This window comes from Sciurus carolinensis, chromosome 8 (assembly GCF_902686445.1).
Source record: "Sciurus carolinensis chromosome 8, mSciCar1.2, whole genome shotgun sequence".
Lineage (NCBI taxonomy): Eukaryota > Metazoa > Chordata > Mammalia > Rodentia > Sciuridae > Sciurus > Sciurus carolinensis.
In genome coordinates, this window is record NC_062220.1 from 71,187,463 (window position 1) to 71,204,700 (window position 17,238).

Here is a 17,238-nt window from a genome sequence, read left to right on the forward strand (position 1 = left end):
TCTGTCTCAAAATTAAAAAATAAAAAATGCTGGGGATGCAGTTCAGTGGTAAAGTGTCCAGTAGCAAAACAAAACAAATCAAATAAACAAACATAAGAGGAGGGGGAGGTTATCACTCAGTTCCAGTAAGAATGACCTTTATCAAAAAGATAAAAGACAACAACCACTGGTAAGACATGGAGAAAAGAGAATTTCTGCACACTACTGATGGGAATATAAATTAGTACAGCCACTGTGGAAATCAGTATGAAGTTTCTGGAAAGGGGGTCCACTTCATGTTTTGGGTATAAATCTTGCTGCTTAACCACTATCCACTTATTTTAAAACTGATATATGTTTCTTCATTTTCTTTCTCCTATCCTTCTCCCCCTCTCTAACAGAAGGGGAAACAAGATTAACATTTTTCCCATTCTAGGTCAAATTCCCATGTCCTTCACTCACCACAGGAATACAGAAAACCCAGACCTGGGAACTGGTGCCAGAAAGTCTGAGCAACAGCTCTCTCAAGGTCACAAGTTGGACATTAATTATGTCTGGTGATAATTATACTTGGAGTTCGGTCCCTGAATATCTCTTTAAAAGCCCTTTGTTTCCCCTTGTGAGGTGGACAGCAGTCTTTTAGGACCTTAATCCACTGTCCTCATTTGCTAGCAAATTAAAAAAACTTCTTTTTCCTTTTGCTCAAAAATCTCATGTTTATTATTTGGATTGGCATGAGGACCAAGCTTTGACTATCAAATCCTCAAAAAATTAAAAACAGAACAATCATATGATCCAGTAATCTCACTATTGGGTATATATCCAAAGGAAAAGAAATCAGTATGTGAAGAGACAGCCACACTCCTGTGTTCACTGCCACACTGTTCACACCTGGGAAGATCGAAGTGTCCATCAATCAATGAATGGAGAAGATGTAGTACCCGTACATGGTAGAGTACTACTCAACCATAAAAAGGATGAAATCCTTTTATGTCATTTTTGGCAACATGGATATAAATGGAGATCATTCTGTTAAGTGAATTAAGCCAGGTACAGAAAGATAAGTTCCACATGATCTCTGTTATTTGTGGTATACACAAAAGATGCTCTCACAAAAGTTGAGAGTGGAATGATGATTATCAGAGGCTAGAAAGAGAAATGGGGAGGAAAGGATGAGGAAATGTTGATCAGTGGACATAAACTACAGTTAAATAGGAGCAAGAAGTTCTAGTACACTCTTGCACTGCAGCCTGATTACAAATAACAGTTACAGAAAGTGTATTTCAGAGTTAGGAGAAAAACAAGGAGCTTGAATGGTATTACTGTAAAGAAATGATACACATTTGAGGAAGACAGGCAAGTTCATCATGATTTAAATGTTACACAATGTAAGCATGTATCAAACCATGTATGCTCCCCATTAACATATACAAATTTTTAATATGAATAATTTTTTGTTTTTAATGTATTAGTTGAGAATAAACTTAATTAATCATCATAGAATAAAAAGCAATGTTGAACCAGTAAAGTTTTTTGGAGCAGAAACATGACATGTTTTTCTCAAACTTTTTTAGAGAAAAGAATTTGGTCATCATATTTAGCACAGATTTGCTGGGAAATAGGCTAAGTAGTAAAAAGAACTGTAGTTGCATTTTATCTCAGTTTATATTACCAAATACTTTTGTTTTGTATTTTGTTAGTTTGGATACTTATCACAATTACATTCTACATGTCTTTGAAGTTTTCTTTGCATTTCCCTCAATACTTAAGTAAATGGCAGATATAAAGTAGAATATATGAATAGCTAAAGGATCACCATAATATAGAGATACTTGGGTAATCATCTTGATACCATGATATCCTGGGGTTCAAATTGAGAGAAAATTTGATCCAAACCCTTTCAACATTGAATTTTTACTTCTTCACCTAAAACAATGATGTAGCAAAAATGATAATTTGATAAAGAGGAAGAAGAGAAAAAGCGCTACCCAAATTTGTAGGATTCCCCAACAATGTAAGTGGAGAACAACGTATGGGAGCATATATTGGAACTTATTTTATATGGTGCTGAGAGGCGCCTGGCAATAAGGATAAGAAACAGCCTCCCTTTGGGAGGGCCACAGAGTTAAGCATGAGACCCACTGGTCCAATATGTTCTGGTTACAGCAGGAAGCAGCAAGAAGGTTTGGGGGAGGGGTCAAATGCCTGGATTGCAAGAGGAGATTCAGGGGGGTCAGTAAGAGGTGCTGGGTAAGGAGAGGATAAATGATAGGTCAGAACAGGGAATGCCCAGAACAATGTGTGTAAAAGTCCTGTGATAACAGATGCCATGAATATTTGGTAGTATTTTAAAATCCATTTTTTACTTCAAATTTTGATACAAACTAGCCTTTGAGAAACATGAAATCAAAGAAAAAGAAAGAAAGCCAAAAACTAGACTTCACCTTTCTTGTGCTAACAAACCAGGAAATACATGCCCTGTTCAACAACATTAGAGAAAGAGAAGGTGATGGAGCGTTTGCTCCCTTAATGTATGTTTTGCTTAATTTAGGAAGCAGTTGTTTTTTATTTCGTTAGAGACCAAGGATTCCCATTTCAAAAACAACACAGTGATTATGACCAGCAGAATTCCTGTAAAAGAGAACATAAAGAAGCTTCAGAGACATTTAATTGATCTAAAATAAGAATAGGCCAGGTTGTTTTTAGCATTCCCTGAAAGTATTAGGAGGAGCTGTAGTTAAAATTATCTATTTTGCTACGAGAATAGTACAAGGCTGTCCTTACGCCAGAACAATTATCTAGTTAATTGCTCTACAATGAGTATAACCCAGTTTCCAGATACATAACACACATTTTGCCAAATGTGATTTGACTTATGCCAGCAGCTTGCAGCAGTTTTAACTGCAAAAGTTACCAGTGGTGTTAAAGGACACCCACGGGAGACCTTGGCAGACCAGACTGCAGAGCAGCAAGCACAGGGAAGGGAAAAAAAGGGAGGGAGGGGGTCTTACCCTGGGGACCAGCAAGTCTAGGGAAGGAGAGATAGAGGGAACTGAATAGAAAAAAGAAAAATAAATAAGTAACTGTGGTGGAGAAAATGGCTTTCACACTGGCATTCACAGAATATAACGTTTTTGGCATTATAGATGTCACTGCTCTTTTTTGAGAATTAAATGAAGTATATATGGACTTGGGCAAAGTGCCAAACACATAGTAACAACGTTAGTAGGTCTTTCCCTTTCCCCAAAAGGATGTTTGCATATTCCCTGTAAGTATGCAGCATGGCTAATTAGGATTACAATAAAGACAGCGTTTCTTTAATTACCAGGAAAGCCTTGACTAGTCTACTTCCTGGAAAAGCAGGTCTTGGTAGATATATAAAACACTTCATCTATTATTGTAAGTTATGGTGGCACTTCATGAATGGTAATTTGTTTTTAGTCCTGTACCAAATAAATTTGGAAATTTCGCATGTAGTTGCATATGAACAAATGTAGTAGGTGTGTATCTTCTAACTTCAGGTAGATTCTTAACATTATAGCCATCATCTGCTCATCAGTTTTAATAAAACATATAAAATAAATGGAAAAATAGGTTCCCAAACTTTATTGAAGTCTTAAACAAATTCTCAAAGGTCAATGCAATCAGAAGGTTTCAGACTTTTCCCCTGAATCCCTTGCTTGAGAGCCATTGCTGAAGGAGGTCCAGGTGCTTCTCTTGGTGATGATTTTGGTCATTTCCCGGTTCTGGAGGGTGTGTGTCAGTGCATCCTAAATCAGCCCAAAAGTGAACAGCAGGGGGAAAGGGACATAATCAGAAAGCTCCAAACTTCCCCAACTAGTCAATATCTGAATAATTGAGAATGAAAATGTGACAGATACTGAACAACAGTTAACATGGCTTCAGAATTTGTCCATCTTGTGATCTTCAGCATGGAATTTACAAAGTCAACCCTCTCGTTGTACAAAGGAACTGTGGGGAAGGCACACTGGTAACACTTCAAGGTGTTTGGTAGCTGAACCAGCATTAGTCAATCTCTGACTTTCAGGGTAGTGTCTCCCCCCTGCATTATACCACAGCTGTTCCAGAAGTAATCACCGCTGATCAGTTCTATCATTAATTTTTTAGAAATATAAATATCTAAGAGGATCCCTGGCCACCCTTTCCATTCATGCCAACAGTATCAATGGTGTGGAAATGAAGTGCTAGCTCTGAAATTGGTCTGTAGCTTGCAGAGACTCCCTGTGTCTATGCCACAGGGCTGGATGGGCTAGCCTGTGCAATACTGGGCCAGAAAGGAAAGGTTTGGTGGTGTGCAGTTGTGCTTACTTTCCATCCAGAGAGAGAGAATTAAGAAAAGGGATTTACAATAGGGATGTAAATGATCTATCTCTTATTGTCCACTTCTGTACCATTTTCTCTCTTTTTGGGTGCTTATTTAATGCATGTATAAGCAAATTGCAGAAAACAAAACCAAGAAGAAAAATGTTAGCTGCTGGCAGATGACATAGCTTAGCAAAAAATGAGAGTCACACTACTGACGGCTGCACTTCAGGCTTCAATTTAATTCACTTTCCACCAGCAACAAGAGCGGGAATAATTTGTTCCAACATAGGGAGATCAGAGAAGAGCAGTTTCACTGGGTTTTGAGGTGGAGAAAGACTGGCTGAGGCAGCGGTGGCAGCAGGCACTGCTCATCACAAGGTAGAGAAAGGCTGCGGATGGAATGGACGTTGCAAGTGGCTCATCTGAGCCAGGCTCTGAGGTGGTGACTGATCTTGCTGGGAGAATACACATGGAAACCTGCTTCTGCAGACCTGCGCATGGACATGTCTGTAATCTCTGGACACTGAGAAATAAGCTTCTTACAGACACAATCTGGAAGGATGTCTGCCAGGAGTGGAAAAGCATGGACTAGAAAATAAAGACCAAAGTCCAGCTTTGGCACATGTCTCCACAAACACTCTGCTGACTGGAGACAGACTGAGAAACTAGGGACACAGCTAAGACCATACAACTGTCAACAAGAGTCCACACGTAGTTCTTATTCATTAATTACTAACAATTGTTACTCACCAAAATCCTACTATGATTTGGCTTCAGGCTGCTTGCCTTACTTGCATTATGTAATTTAGTCTCCATAACTGCCATTTTGTTATGATTTTTAGGTCTATAAAATAAGACTAATTCTAGCTAAGTTGCCATTTTTAAAGAGAAAAGAATGTGATTCCAGAAGAAAATGTTTTATCCCCATTTATATGAATGAAATTTATAAACAGTAGCAGAGGTGAGTAAACCTGTTTATAAAAAATAAATATGAGATTTACAGCAGTTTGGAGGGTCCATTCAAATGTTTTCAGCAAAGTTTACATGCTACATCAATTTTTGTGCTTTGAAAGGGAGCAAAAAGCTTGTTTTCCTTCTATTGCTTAAAAGGAAACCAAAAACTTGACCACCAACAATAACAACAACTCTGAAACTAAACTAGATTATTCTTCTGAAAGGACTTCACCTGAGCTTGACAAATATTCAGAAAAATCAGATTCCTTCATGTCACCATTCATGCCATCTGCCATGTTAGGATCATCCCTAGAAGATTTAGGGGGGCAAAATGTGTGCTCCTCCCTCAGGTACTATTTGCAGAAGTCACTCATCTATTGATTCCTGATGTTGCTGGTTTTAGGAAGAAAAGACTCCTAATCCATCCACTGAATGTTACTCTGCCAGAGATGAAATAGCTTTAATGCCAACAAAGATTACTGTGATGTTAGGCTGGAGAAGATTGTGTTGTTGGAATTACAGCAGCCCCAGGAATACTTGCCATCTCATGTTAATGCCATTTTGAAGCCAAACGTTGATTCTACCTCTCAGTCTACTTGGAAGTCTGGTGAGGCAGTGGGGGGTGGCAGAGCAACCATATTTCTGTGCTTAGAAGTATTTCCTGTAGATTTTCAAGATGGTGGACTAGAGGGTGACTGCATCTCCTGTCACTCCAGAACTCAGGATTCAAGAAGGGGAGGTTTTGAGAGACTCGGACCAACTCAGAGACACTGGGTGATTTGCTCCCACTGGGTGAAACTTGGCCAGGGCAGCAGGTAGGGATAGTGGGCAGCTTCTCAGAGCAGGGCAGGATGGCGGGAGGCTTTCCCAAGCAGCCTGGCTCCATCCGGCGGCAGTCCCGGTCCACAGCCAGCTACTCAGAGCAGGCCCGCGCAGTGAGAGGCTTTTTGTGCACACACCCAGCCCCCAGCCACGGGCCCTGGTCCTGTCCGCAGGCAGCTTCTTGGAGCAGACCCACCTAGTGAGAGGCTTTCCGAGTACACCAAGCTCCCAGCCCCGTACCCTGGACAGGCCCTGATCCTCAGAAAGTTTCTCGGAACAGGGCAGGGCAATGAGAGGCTTTCCGAGCAGCCCGGTTCCATCCGGAGGCAGGTCTGGTCCACAGCTACTCAGAGCAGACCTGCCTAGTGAGAGGCTTTCTGAACACACCCATCCCCCAGTCTTGCACCCAGCAGCAGGCCAGGGGCAGCTTTCTTCAGAGGCACTGCATTATCAAGTACCTCCAAGACGTCAGGCTACTGAAGGCTAGGAGGTGATATACTGGAAATCTACAGGGACACTGTAAGCCAATAGAGGAAATCTGCAATATCTCAGAGTCCCACTGGTATGTGACCAATGTGAGAAAACAGGGGAAGAAAATGTCCCAACAAACCTATATACTATATCAATAAAACCCAATGACAACACAGCAGAAGAAATGTCAGAAAGGGAGTTCAGAATGTACATAATTAAAACAATCAGAGAAGCAAATGAGAAGATAAAAGATTAAACACAGGTATTGAAGGATGAAATGAAAGAGCAAATGCAGACATTGAATGATCGCACCAATCGACAGTTAAAAAAGCAAATACAGGAAGCAAAAGATCATTGCAATAAAGAGTTAGAGACATTGAAAAAAACAAACAAACAGAGATCCTTGAGGTGAAGGAAAAAATAAACCAAATTAAAAACTCGATAGAAAGCATAACCAATAGGATAGAACACCTGGAAGACAGAACCTCAGACATTGAAGACAAAATATTTAATCTTGAAAACAAAGTTGAACAAACAAAGAAGATGGTAAGAAATCATGAACAGAATCTACAAGAATTATGAGATATCACGAAAAGGCCAAATTTAAGAATTATTGGGATTGAGGAAGGCTTAGAGAAACAAACCAAAGGAATGAACAATCTATTCAATGAAATAATATCAGAAAATTTCCCAAATCTGAAGAATGAAATGGAAAATCAAGTACAAGAGGCTTATAGGACTCCAAATACACAAAATTACAATAGACCCACACCAAGGCACATTACAATGAAAATACCTAACATACAAAATAAAGACAGAATTTTAAAGGCTGCAAGAAAAAAGAATCAAATTACATTAGGGGGAAACCAATACAGATATCAGCAAATTTTTCAATACAGACACTAAAAGCTAGAAGGGCCTGGAACAATATTTATCAAGCCCTGAAAGAAGATGGATGCCAACCAAGAATCTTATACCCAGCAAAACTTACCTTCAGATTTTGATGATGAAATAAAATCCTTCCACGATAAACAAAAACTAAAAGAATTTACAAAAAGAAAGCCAGCATTACACAACATTCTCAGCAAAATATTCCATGAGGAAGAGATGAAAAACAACGATGCAAATCATCAAAGGGAGGAACTAGACTAAAGGAATAGCCAAATAAAGGAGAAATCAAGTCATGTCAAAAAAACAAAAATGAGCTAAATGACTGGGAATACAAATCATATCCCAATAATAACCCTGAATGTTAATGGCCTGAACTCATCAATCAAAAGACGTTAACTGGCAGATTGGATTAAAAAGAAAGATCCAACAATATGCTGCCTGCAAGAGACTCATCTCACAGAAAGAGATACCCATAGACTAAAGGTGAAAGGATGGGGAAAAACATACCATGCACATGGACACAGCAAAAAAGCTGGAGTATCCATCCTCATTTCAGATAATGTGAACTTTTAGCCAAAGTTAGTCAGAAGGAATAAAGAAGGGCATTTCATACTGCTTAAGGGAAGCATAAATCAGCAAGACATAACAATCATAAATATCTATGCCCCAAAGAGTGGCTCACCCATGTATGTCAAACAAATCCTTCTCAATCCAGAAATCAAATAGACCACAACACAATAATACTAGGCGATTTTAACACACCTCTCTCACCACTGGACAGATCTTCCATGTAAAAATTGAATAAAGAAACCATAGATCTCAATAACACAATCAATAGTTTAGACTTAACGTACATATATAGAATATACCATCCAACAAAGAGTGAATACACCTTCTTCTCAGCAGCACATGGATCCTTCTCTAAAATACACCATATTTTATGCCATAAAGCTAATGTTAGCAAATACAAGAAGATAGAGACACTACCTTGTATTCTATCACATCATAATGGATTGAAATTAGAAATAAATGACAGAATAAAAACCAGAAACTACTCCAACACCTGGAGATTAAACAATATGCTATTATATGAGGAATGGATAACAGAAGATATTAGGAAGGAAATAAAAAATTCTTAGAACTAAAAGAGAACAAAGACACATCATATAAAAATCTCTGGTACACTATGACAGCAGTACTTACAGGAAGATTTATTTCATGGAGCATATTCAATAAAAGAAGAAAAAATCAACAAATAAACAACTTAACACTACAACTTAAAGCCCTAGAAAAAGAAGAAGAGACCAACACCAAAAGTAGTAGAGGACAGCAAATAGTTAATCAGAGCTGAAATCAATGAAATTGAAACAATAGAAAAAATTAACAAAGTAAATAGTTAGTTCTTTGAAAAAATAAACACAATTGATAAACGCTTAGCCACACTAACAAAGAGGAGAGAGAAAACTCAAATTACTAAAATTTGGAATGAACAAGGAAATATCACTAGACACGAGTGAAATACAAAATATAATTAGAAGCTATTTTGAAAATCTATACTCCAACAAATCAGAAAATCTTGAAGACATCAACAGGTTTCTAGAGACATATGAATTACCTAAACTGAACCAGGAGGACATACACAACTTAATTAGATCAATTTCAAGTAATGAAATAGAAGAAGTCATCAAAAGCCTACCAACAAAGAAAAGTCCCGGACCGGATGGGTTCTCAGCCGAGTTCTACAAAACCTTTAAAGAAGAGCTCATTCCAATACTTCTCAAAGTATTCCATGAAATAGAAGAGGAGGGAACCCTCCTAAACTCATTCTATGAAGCCAATATCACCCAGATGCCTAAACCAGACAGAGACACATTGAGGAATGAAAATTTCAGACCAATATCCTTAATGAACATTGATTGCAAAAATTCTCAACAAAATTTTAGCAAATCATATACAAAAATATATTTAAAAGATAGTGTACCACGATCAAGTGGGTTTTATCCCAGGGATGCAAGGTTGGTTCAAAATTCGGAAATCAATAAACGTAATTCATCATATCAACAGACTTAAAGTCAAGAATCACATGATTATTTCAATAGATGCAGAGAAAGCATTCGATAAAATACAGCATCCCTTCATGCTCAAAACACTAGAAAAAATAGGGATAGTGGGAACATTCCTTAACATTGTAAAGGCCATCTATGCTAAGCCCATGGCCAATATCATTCTAAATGGTGAAAAACTGAAAGCATTCCCCCTAAAAACTGGAACAAGGCAGGGATGCCCTCTTTCACCACTTCCATTCAAATCATCCTTGAAACTCTAGCCAGAGCAATTAGACAGACCAAAGAAATTAAAGGGATACAAATTGGAAAAGAAGAACTCGAAGTATCCCTATTTGCTGATGACATGATTATATATTTAGAGGAACCAGGAAGTTCCACCAGAAAACTTTTAGAACTCATAAGTGAATTCAGTAAAGTAGCAGGATATAAGATCAATGCTCATAAGTCCAATGCATTTTTATACATACATGATGAATATTCAGAAAGAGAAGTTAGGAAAACTACCCCATTCACAATAGCCTCAAAAAAAATACAATACATGGGAATCAATCTCACAAAAGAGGTGAAAGACCTCTACAATGAGAACTACAGAACACTAAAGAAAGAAATTAAAGAAAACTTTAGAGAATAGAAAGATCTCCCATGTTCTTGGATAGAAAGAATTAATATTGTCAAAACGGCCATACTACCAAAAGTGCTATACAGATTCAATGCAATTCCAATTAAAATCCCAATGATGTACCTTACTGAAATAGAACAAGCAATCATGAAATTCATCTGGAAGAATAAGAAACCCAGAATAGCTACAGCAATCCTCAGCAGGAAGAGTGAAGCAGTGGGTATCACAATACCAGATGTTCAACTCTACTACAAAGCAATAGTAACAAAAATGGCATGGTATTGGTACCAAAATAGACAGGTAGATCAATGGTACAGAATAGAGGACACGGACACAAATCCAAATAAATACAATTTTCTCATACTAGAAAAAGGTGCCAAAAATATGCAATGGAGAAAAGATAGTCTCTTCAACAAATGGTGCTGGGAAAATTGGAAATCCATATGCAGCAGAATGAAACTAAACCCCTATATCTCACCCTGCACAAAACTCAACTCAAAATGGATCAATGACCTTGGAATCAGACCAGAGATCCTGCATCTTATAGAAGAAAAAGTAGGTCCAAATCTTCAACATGTTGGCCCAGGATCAGACTTCCTTAACAGGACTCCCATAGCACAAGAAATAAAAGCAAGAATCAACAACTGGGATAGATTCAAATTAAAAAGCTTTCTCTCAGCAAAGGAAACTATCAGTAATGTGAAGAGAGAGCCTACAGAGTGGGAGAAAATCTTTGCCACTCATACTTCAGATGGAGCGCTAATTTCCAGAATACATAAAGAACTCAAAAAAACTCTACACGAAGAATACAAATAATCCAATCAACAAATGGGCTAGGGAAATGAAGAGACACTTCACAGAAGAAGATGTACAAGCAATCAACAGATATATGAAAAAATGTTCAACATCTCTAGTAATAAGAGAAATGCAAATCAAAACTACCCTAAGATTTCATCTCACCCCAATTAGAGGCGATTTTCAAGAATACAAGCAACAATAGTTGTTGGCAAGGATGTGGGGAAAAAGGTACACTCATACATTGCTGGTGGGGTTGCAAAGTAGTGCAGCCAGTCTGGAAAGCACTGAGGAGATTTCTCAGAAAGCTTAGAATGGAACCACCATTTGACCCAGCTATCCCACTCCTTGGCCTATACCCAAAGGACTTAAAATCAGCATACTACAAAGATGCAGCCACATCAATGTTCATAACTGCTCAATTCACAATAGCTAGATTGTGGAACCAACCTAGATGCCCTTCAATCGATGAATGGATAAAGAAACTGTGGTATATTTATACAATGGAATATTACTCAGCCATAAAGAATAATAAAATTATGGCATTTGCAGGCAGATGGATGAAATTGGAGAATATCATGCTAAGTGAAATAAGCCAATCTCAGAAACCAAAGGAAGAGCGATCTCACTGATAAGCGCATGATGACACATAAAGGGGGGAGGGGCAAGAATGGAGGAAGGAGGGACTGTATAGAGGGAAAAGATGGGTAGGAAACGTGGGAGCGGTGGGGGGGAAGGGAAAAATAACAGAATGAAGCAAACACTACCCTATGTAAATTTATGATTACACAAATGGTATGCCTTTACTCCATGTACAAACACAGAAACAACATGTATCCCATTTGTTTACAATAAAAATAAATTAAAAAAAAAGAAGTATTTCCCATGATTAATTATGATGATTTACTTTCAATTGGCCTGTCTTTCATATAAATATTTAATTGTTCCCAAGGCACTATGAATTATAAGAGGCACCATCAACTTTTTTAAACAATATTTGTTCACGGAAAGAAATAACATAGTAAATATGTAAATATATAATATTTAAACCTGAAAACATTTAATGTATAACTATGCATCTTAGAATTGAAGTACACTGTGTATGTCTGTATCTCTATCTATATATGTCTATGTGTTTGTCTATATATATATATATATGTATGTTTTTGTGTGTATACAATGTCAGAGATAAACATAAGCCTATTTTTATATAGACATAAACATACTGAATAAATATAGCAGAAACAATCAGGAGGAAAAGGAACAACTCATGGGAAGATTTGTATTCATGCAGTGTAAACACATACATTCCACTCATTTTCCTCCCATCTTAGGTTACATACAGACCATGACATCTGGGGATTGAAGTGTAACCCACACTCTACTTTGAGTAGGAAGAAAATGGAAAGCCATCTGCTCACAACACTAATTACTACTACAAATTATTAAGAGGCCATTATTACTTTTTTTTTTATGAAAAGGGTGACAACACTAGGAACAGATTTTTCCCCCAAGTTTATCAAATAGTGAGGCCTCAGAATAAACAATGCTGAGAAAAATATAGAATGTTTCAGAGAAGCCAAGAGAGAGGGAGAAGCTCCCATCAGGGATGCAGAAGGAAATCTTTCATGCCAGACCCATTAAAATGGTAGCATTCTTAAACTGGCCAAGGCAGTCAGAGCATATATCCTTTAGCATACAGCACAAGGTTCTGGGACCTATCCACAGCAGGGAAATATTTGACATGGCCGGTCTCACACTGCATTCCATATGTTTCCTTTCCCAGTTCCTCTGTAGTATACCCTGGAACCTCCTCAAAGCTATATTATGTCAAATATAATTTATGCAATATAAGAAGATAAGACACCCATTACTGCCAAAGGAAATTTACATTATGTCTGTCTGAATAAAACCAGCATGCAATCAAGATAATCCCTTAAAAATGAAAAATAAAGTCTCAGGCAGTTACCCCAAACAAAGGATTATGATCTGTAGGAGAGACCAGACATATTTTCTTGGGAATAAACTTGAAGTTTCCAAAACACTGTGGACAGAGATCATGAGAGGCAAAAAGTGAAACCTAAGTCATTCTATAGGAAGAGAAAAACATAGAATAATTCCAGGGAATTGTGCACAAAAAGATGTGCACACGAACAGCAGGATGTAATCCGGGATTGCAGTGACTTTTAATAAGCCTCTCAACATGCCAGAGTGGTCAAGAACATGGACCACAGCCTAGTAGCTAGTAAGCCCAGTCTACCTATACTATCAGCTCCTCACAGAAATAAATTGTCCAGAAGAGTCAAACACTTTTAACCTAAGTGAAAAGAATTTTTAAAAAATATTTACTAGAGAGCTACCTCTCTTTTGAAGATTCCTGGGTAAGATCGGTTCTCTTACTGATCACAGTATGGGAACTTCACTCAAGTTCTGTTCAGGAAAACTATAAAATTCACTGATGCAATTTGTCTAACAACTCAACTGCAGAAACATGAAAAAAACTGAAAGCTTATGTCTGAGATTCTCTAATTGAGCCTGTTTTTTAAATTTGTTTGTTTTGCTTATTGTTTACTAATATCTTTTCTAAAAAAATTACTTTTATCAATGGACTATACACACAAAGAGGTGTTATTCATTAGTGTAATAAACTTCTATGAATAATCACCTTCTGCATGATATCCTTTAAGTTAGATTCATGCTTTTAAGGGGTTTTTATGGGTTTCAAGTCAATCTGCAGAGACAAATTGATCTTTGGAACTGAAGAATTAAGTAATTAAGAGCATGAGTATGCAAGTCAGAGGAACTTGGGCTTGAATGACAAAAATGATACTTGTTTTTATACAAGTAGGTAACTATTTCTTCTAAGTCTCAAACCTCCCATCTTACAAGAGGAATAATAAAATCTCTTTCATAGGGTCATCTGAGGAATAAATGAAGATGCTGGCATGCATACACCAAAACACCTAAAACATAGGTTGACATGTCATAGGAGTTACTTGCTGAAAAATAACTGCTACCAGTGTAAGGAGGAAATTTTCCATGGGTGTCATTTATCTCTGCATGTCTTCCTTTCAGAGCCCTACCTGTCTTTCTTTTATGGACTATTTTGTAAGAATGCTTATACAATAATTAACTTGGAAAATGGAAGTGATGTTGCCTTGGACAACACAAACAATTCAGTGATACAAAGAGAAAAGTCTCCTTTTGCGGACAAAGTTCCAGCAGGGTTAGTACACCTATTTAAAAAGATGGGGGTTCCCTAAATTTGGGATACCTCTGTTGCCACATGATCCATTGAGAATGCAGGCATCACATCACCAGGTCCTCATTGCATTACCCTCTGGGAACAGGGCCTCAGGAAGTGGCACAAGAAAATGACTATTGCTACTCCTTTGAGAAATTCTATAAGGTCTACCACATCACCTTGTCCTTTGTGTCTGACTCAGTCTTGTGTTTCCTGTGAGACTGTGGCAGGCTACTTTGTTAACATGCATGAAAAATGAAATCTCAAATCCTTCAGAATTCCTAATACAGAGTACTCAAAACCTGGTCTGTCTTTAAAATATTTTCCCATGGATTTGCCACATAGACAGCACTTATTATTACCGTATCTAATCTTCTGAATGAAGAAATTTCCTACACATATATACATATATTAACTCTAAGAGTTACTACAATGAGTCACTAACATCTAATCACTAATTTGCTCATTGGTTAGTTTCTAAAATGCTTAGAAAATTCCAGACATGAGGCAGAAGGAGCTCCGCTTGGGTTCAGTTGGTCTCCATTCACGTCTTTTTAATCTTGAAGATTTCAAAAAATAATGGGATCTACCACTTTTTGGAAAACTTTTCCAAAACCAACCAATAAATTACCCACTGTGCTCTTGTTATAGCATAGCAACTTTTGAGTATTTTGAGTCTAAACAAGATTTTCTTCATTTTATCATGAAACCACATCGTTGTCTGTTCACTTTAGTGGTGTTTGCTATTGTGCCAGCTGTTCTTGTTGTGGAAGATGTGGACTTCAATCAAATGACCCCACTGGGAGCAAATCAGAGTTATTATAATGCACCATTTCTCCCAACCTTTGAATTTGTAGCAGGTTCCCACTCCAGTGATGATGTCATCATAGCCAAAGAGGGAACTAGAATTTCAACTGAATGTCTTTTCATAGTTGATCACTATAGAGATGTTCGTTGGTATAACTCAAAAGGACAACAACTGAATGACAGAGGCAGATATGGAAAATTGTTGGTTTTTGATTGCTTCCTAAATATCACCAATGTAGCCTTTGATGACCTTGAGTTCTATACATGCTTTGTCACCTTTCTGGTTCATGCCTCCTGTTCTGTTCTCCTATGCCTTATCTTTACCTCGGGAGACATGAGTATCTACTACATGATTGTGTGCCTGATTGTTTTTACAATCATTCTCATCTTGAATGTCACATGGCTGGGCATGATGAGCAGCCATCTCCAAAAGATTGAGAAGGCCATCAATGAGTTCTTCAGAACTGAAGTTGCTGAAAAACTTCAGAAGTCTTTGAGATTGCAAAACGCATCCCCATCATCACCTCAGTCAAGACTCTGGAACTCACCAAATTCACTTAGTTTAAGACCATGGAGTTTGCTCATTACATGGAGGAACTGGCAAGAAGTGTTCCTCTTCTACCCCATAATGATTAATGTGAATTGTCAACTTAATTGGATTAAGAGATGACAATGATTAAGAGGCCTCTGAGTGTGTCAAAGAGGATGTGTCTAGGAATGATTGGAATGTGGAATAGTGAATGGAAGTGGAGACCCTCCCTAAGCATGGACAGTACTGCCCAATAAGATAGAATAAAAGTTGGAAGACTAAGGAAGCAGATGCAGATGCAAGCTTGGCTCTTAGAGGGTTCTTGATTTCTGCTTCGATTTTCTGAGGATATCAGACTCTCGCTTCTTCCCTCTTCCAAAGCGGACTCTGCCAGTGATTCTCCAGATAGTGTGTCCAGAAACCTTGGTCTCAGACTAGGGTGGCACTGTGGATCTTTCTTGTTCTGGGGCTTCTGCATCTTGGACTGGCAGTTGCTGGTTCTTTCTTCCAGTTCTTCAGCTGCAGACAGTCATTGTGGTCTATCCACCTTCTGGTGGTGTAAGCCAATCTAATAAATCCCCTTTTGTAATCATACTTCCTTTTATAATCAAATTTCCTGTTGATTCTGTTCCTCTAGAGAACCCTGACTAATACACACCCCTTATTCTAAACTGTCAGGCTTTTGTCGAGGAGATGTTTGAGGCTCTACCAGTGGAAACCCTAATGACATGGGAGAAAGAATTAAAGAGAGACCTGCCTTAGATGCTCAAGGTTGCACCTAAGTCATTAACCTAGAGATGGAGCAGAGAAATTCATCAGGAGGAGAGTCAGATGATGGCTTTCTGAATGAGCAAGGCCAAGAGATAGAAGTTCAGGTTTCTTTCCACCTTTAGTCAGATACGATAAGTATTGATACAGATTCTCAAGACAGCAATCATTTCATCCCACCTGATGATACAGGATCTGTAGAATCCAATTCTAACTACAAAGATGGGGTATATGAAAACTGTCAGTTGTGAACTGTCCTAGTACTTACAAAAACAGCTCTCAGGAAAGGACCTGTTTCTTGGAGGAAATAACCCTTTTACCAAAAGATGACTGGGATTTTCCCTTTATATTAAGCACATCAGAACTTGAATTGCCAAAATCTTTGCAAAACAGTGCAGCATTTTCCTATCTGATGTTTCTCAGTTATTTTTCCTTGAGTTTAATTAAATGATGCATGTTAAGATACAAAGGAGCCTGAGAGATAAGTATAATGGGAAAAGGACCAAACTAAATGTCCCATGGCTTCTCTTCCATTGTCAGATGTGACACTTGAGTTCTCAATTTTCCCATCAGCAAGATGAGGGATTTGCAGTAGATAAGAGCAACTTTAAATCATAAAAACCTTCACTACATCGCTACATAAACCTTTCCCTAGACTTTTAGTCCCCTACTTGCCTCATGTTTTCTTTGGAAAGAACCAAGCTGAGACTTTATGCTCTAGATCTCTATACTGAGGCCATAGTGCACAGAAGTGTGGACATTTTTCAAATGTTCTGCCTTGTGGAGTGTACAATTGTATGTGCCAGACTGAATATTTTTAATGTATCACATGACTGTTATCATGTAGATATCAGGGAGCTAACTGCTCATTAGCAATCTACTCTCCATGAGTAAACTGGTCCTTCTTGTGGCCATGTCATGCCTTTTTAACTTACTGAGACATTATTTAGTTCATGGAGGCAGGCAG

The 17,238-nt window shown here is 38.0% G+C and overlaps 1 pseudogene; it reads left to right on the forward strand.

Moving 5' to 3' along the window:
* The first annotated feature begins 14,870 nt into the window (after positions 1-14,870).
* Positions 14,871-16,522, forward strand: LOC124990185 (microfibril-associated glycoprotein 3-like; annotated as a pseudogene).
* The last annotated feature ends 716 nt before the right edge of the window (positions 16,523-17,238 follow it).